This window comes from Bombus fervidus, unplaced genomic scaffold (assembly GCF_041682495.2).
Source record: "Bombus fervidus isolate BK054 unplaced genomic scaffold, iyBomFerv1 scaffold0039, whole genome shotgun sequence".
Lineage (NCBI taxonomy): Eukaryota > Metazoa > Arthropoda > Insecta > Hymenoptera > Apidae > Bombus > Bombus fervidus.
Window position 1 is genome coordinate 25,001 of NW_027212602.1, and position 5,000 is coordinate 30,000.

General features: G+C 48.8%; 2 non-coding genes across 2 annotated transcripts in view; both read right to left on the reverse strand.

The window, feature by feature from the left end:
• Nucleotides 1-228, reverse strand: part of LOC139997204 (large subunit ribosomal RNA) — a 4,174-nt gene extending 3,946 nt beyond the window's left edge. The window contains exon 1 of the ribosomal RNA XR_011802638.1: nucleotides 1-228. This exon is cut by the window's left edge and continues 3,946 nt beyond it. This is a non-coding gene — a ribosomal RNA (large subunit ribosomal RNA).
• Nucleotides 229-2,356: 2,128 nt separating this feature from the next.
• On the reverse strand, nucleotides 2,357-2,511 carry LOC139997208 (5.8S ribosomal RNA). Its single transcript, XR_011802641.1, has one exon. It is a non-coding gene; the product is annotated as a 5.8S ribosomal RNA (ribosomal RNA).
• Between the last annotated feature and the right edge of the window lie 2,489 nt (nucleotides 2,512-5,000).

Consider the following 5,000-nt stretch of genomic DNA (forward strand, 5'->3'; position numbering starts at 1 on the left):
CCCTCTGTGGGTACATGGCCCCATTCAAGATGGACTTGGACGCGGTTCGACGTCACGGGATAAACGGATCCTCCCGAACACTACATTTCCCAACGGCGGAACCGCGGGATTCAGTGCTGGGCTAATTCCTGTTCGCTCGCCGCTACTAAGGAAATCCTTGTTAGTTTCTTTTCCTCCGCTTAGTAATATGCTTAAATTCAGCGGGTGATCTCGCCTACTCTGAGGTCGCTTCAACGTCACGACACGGTGACAATTTTTTTTTTCAAAGAAAAAAAAATTTCGTGCCATGTGGGCGCGATTCGAGAAAAGCAAGACGGTTTGATAACAATGCGACAGAGGGTCTTTATTTTTATTTCTCTCTCCGAGAATCGCCTCAAAGAGAAAAAAAAATAAAAAAAAAAAATTAATTCGAATAGAATCGAGAACCTTATATTCTATCTCGATCGAGAAACGTTTTATGCATCTCGCCAAAGTGCCTTTTAAACTTCGTTCGTCGTATCATGTTCGAGCTAAGACTCACGCAAGACACCCGTAACGATCTCCGGTTTTTAACGCCCGTCCTCTTTGTATAATATATATATATATATATACACGTGTTATGTATAATATATCTCCCGTAGCCGTTTCTCTCTTCTCGACGATTCCAGCGGTTCCTTGTTTTCGCCTGTTATTGCTGGCACAGAGATCGAACACGCGACATGTATATAACATATCGGTTTCTTTGCTCTGTACCAACGACGAAAACGCACGGGAACTCACGCAAGTGGAAAAGCGAGCGCGAGACGTACACAACGGGGTGAATTTATTACTCGGGGACTGGACGACCGGCGATACGTTAGGATGCGCGGTCCAGCGATAGACGACGAAGAGACATGGGATGACCAACGATCTCTTTTTCTCTAATACTCGGAGCGCCGAATCGCCTTAAAGCAAAAAAAAATCACACGCGCGTACGTCGTACGTACGGCGCGTGTATACCTCGTCTCTAATCAAGTTTCGTTAGTCTTTCTCGAGCCTCGCCAAAGAGGATCGTTCTCTTCCTCTGCGCGATCTCTCCGTGCCAATGTCAGAGATTATTCTCTTTCGCACGACGACGAAAACGACTATTTTCGACGATCCGAACAACTTTGTAACGGACTCACATGCACATCTTAAAATCGAGTACAGAAACGTTGCGCAACACCGTGAGCTTTTCTCTTCTTCGTCACCCTTAAATATAGCCGATCGTAGACGCACGCTAGATCGTAACACACTTTTCGTTGATTTCCGACGAACGTGGCTTTGGGCCAGGCGCGCGGGCAGAGAGATACGCGACCGACGGGGAAAAATTCGTCCCGATACATGTACGCGTACTCTCCGATCTCCGCGCAACGCTGGGGATCATCTCCCTAAGTCATCAGCGTTCGAAGAAATCTCGTGTGTCCGTTCCCGGATCTACGGCTTTCTCTGGGTTCGCGAAGAACAGAAAAAAGCACAGAGGATGAAAAACGCAACGACGACCCATCGATGCGACGGTCCTCGTTGTCTTCTCGTCAGTCGTCTCGCGCCTGCAGAATACATCTCTGCCGCACGAACAGACGGAGTGGGTATTCGATCCCTGGGGCTGTACGAGTAAAAACATCTTGATGAAAAGACGGTTGTGTTTCTTTAAGGCACACAGTTTTTCGTTACGCCACCAAGTTTAGGTTTAGGTTTTAATATCTTGGTTCTCTTTTCTCTCCTCTCTCGACTGACTTTGTTCAAAAATATTTTTGCTTTCTCTCAGTCTCGCCAAAAATTCATTTAAGACGACGTCGGGGGCGCGGTCATTCGTGCTTATCGAAGACTAACAAAACGTAGCAGAGGCTGATACAAAAAGAAAAAAAAAATCGGCCACGAAGAAAACTCGCTCTGTGTATCTCGATAACCGCGTCGACGACGACGGTTCTCTCCGCGCTCTTTTAATTCGTATCCTTCTTCTTGCGCTTCGTCCGACTCAGAAACGTTCGTAAAACACGAACGACGGCGGGTTGTCAAGCCAAGAAGGGACAGAGAAGAGACGGAGGTAGTTTTGCGAGTCTCCCGTGAACGCGATAGATTTTTCATATATATTTGTATCGAGAGCATGCGTACGCCGGTCTCCACACGATCCAGCGACGAACGCCGACGAACGTCCAACAATCGCTCGTACGTCGCGTACGAGCCCTCGACCGCTCTTTAATTCGTATTCTTTTGCTTGGCGCTCGTCCTCCGACTCAGAAACGTTCGTTTAAAGATAAAACGAACGACGGCGGGCTGTCGACGAGGCAAGAAAGAACAGAGAGATACGGACCGAGAGCAACGATACGCAACGCAAGCAGTCTTAGGTTTACGTGAGCAACCCTCAGCCAGGCGTGGTCCAGGAATTGTATCCGTGGACCGCAATGTGCGTTCGAAATGTCGATGTTCATGTGTCCTGCAGTTCACACGTTGACGCGCAATTAGCTGCGTTCTTCATCGACCCACGAGCCAAGTGATCCACCGTTCAGGGTAATCGTTTATGCATGGATTTTTGTTTGTGTACTCAGGTTTTTGTACTCTTATTCTCGGTTCGAAAGAAGCCGATATCCGACAAACGTCCGACCAACGGGAATCGAACGCGCGGAAGTCGCCATATGATTGACGACACGAAAATACGTTCGAAAACGAAATCGGACGGACTGCGCGACGACACACGCAGCCCGCCGACCGGGCGTAAAGTGCATTATAATATATAACAACCAACGAGATCGAAGCTCCGTTCGTCAGGAAACGACGGGGATATAACACCCGATTCTGAATCCTCTGTACAGCACACGATCTCGCGAAGAAAGCGCACGGTGGCTAGCCCATGATATATATATATGTTCGTTCCTCTCGTCCAGTTATTCGAAGCAAACAGCCGATATGCATCTCCATCGTTCGGGTAAAAAAAAATCGATGGGACGCGCACGGTCGTAGTCTTCCTCGCGCGGTCGTTTCTTCCCGATAGCCAGAAGCAGAGTTTGAAAAACTCTAGCGACGGAACGAGGCATTAGACTCTCGACAACGAGGATACAGACACGGCCGGCGGTCCCCTCTGAATCGACTTCGGTGGTTCAGGTAAAAATAAAAAAAATCGATGGGACGCGCACGGTCGTCCTTCCTCTTCCTCGCGCGCGGTCTATTCTTCCCGATAGCCAGAAGCAGAGTTTGAAAAACTCTAGCGACGGAACGAGGCATTAGACTCGCGACAACGAAGATAGAGAGACGGCCGGCGGTCCCCTCTGAATCCACTTTGGTCGCTCAGGTAAAAATAAAAAAAAATTCGAAAGGGACGCGCACGGTCGTCCTTCCTCTTCCTCGCGCGGTCTTTTCTTCCCGATAGCCAGAAGCAGAGTTTGAAAAACTCTAGCGACGGAACGAGGCATTAGACTCTCGACAACGAGGATAGAGAGACGGCCGGCGGTCCCCTCCGAACGGATGGCGACAACGACGACTAAAGCGCGAAAAATCGCGACGAAAAGGAACGCATCTCCGTTCAGGTGTATGTGTGTGCGTGCGTTTAAAAAAAATTCGATGGGACTCGCAGCCATCGGCCTCGCGCGGTCGTTTCTTCCCGATAGCCAGAAGCAGAGTTTGAAAAACTCTAGCGACGGAACGAGGCATATGACTCACGACAACGAGGATATGGACAGGCGGTCCCCTCTGAACGGGTCGACGAGACGATGGTAAAAGAGACGAACCGGACGAAACTTCCGTCGATCAGGTAAAAATAAAAAAAAATTCGATGGGACGCGCACGGTCGTCGTCGTCGTCTTCCTCGCGCGGTCGTTTCTTCCCGATAGCCAGAAGCAGAGTTTGAAAAACTCTAGCGACGGAACGAGGCATATGACTCACGACAACGAGGATAGAGAGACGGCCGGCGGTCCCCTCTGAATCGACTTCGGTGGTTCAGGTAAAAATAAAAAAAATCGATGGGACGCGCACGGTCGTCGTTCCTCTTCCTCGCGCGCGGTCTATTCTTCCCGATAGCCAGAAGCAGAGTTTGAAAAACTCTAGCGACGGAACGAGGCATTAGACTCGCGAGGATAGAGAGACGGCCGGCGGTCCCCTCCGAACCAACTTCGTCTAGTTAAGAATCGTTATACTCTTTACCATCACTCGCACTGGTATATATCTTTTCGGGCCAACATCCACGCAATGCGTTTTCGTTCTAGGTTACCCGATCCACGAGTACGAACGTACAACGTGGTTTCGTTTTGTCGAACATCGTATATCGTTCGCCGTTGAAACGAACGACAACGAAACGACATAGGAAGAACGAACGCCCTTTGGGTAGGAAGCACGTTTCGAGGAACGACGAGAGTTTGGAGAGACGCGCGAGATAGCTGGAGACGCGCAGATATAGGTATCCATGGATCTTCGAAGAGAACCTTCGAAGATATATAATTCGGTATCCTATTTTTCTGCGGCTCGCTATTCGCGTTCTTTCGCTCTCGTCGACGACTCGTTATAGACGCTTCGTTCGATCCCAAAGAGCAGTCTTCCTTATGTCCCGTTGCTAGGAGGTGAGGCCTACGCAACGCAACTACGAAATATAGAAGAGGTGTGAGCAGTGATCTCTCCGACACGAGGCACTTTAGAGATTTTAGTTTATATATTATATTGTTCGTTCGTTGGATTTCCACGATGCAAATACGAAATACGAGATCGTGACGGCGGGTCTTTCTGTGTACGACCTCACGCAGGCGCCTCGATCGCATTTCTCATTACACGTGGTTTCCACTGTAACTTTTAGTTTTTTCGATATGTGTTCAGCTCAAGTTCCCTCACATATCGTTATTATTATTATTATTATTATTATTAATAGTAGCGGTTTCGTGTTATAGGATTCGGAGACGGCGGGTCTTTCTGTGTACGACCTCACGCAAGCGCCTCGAGAATCTTTTTAAGTTTTCCGTGTGTTATATTATTCGGAGACGGCGGGTCTTTCTGTTTACGACCTCACGCAGGCGCCTCGA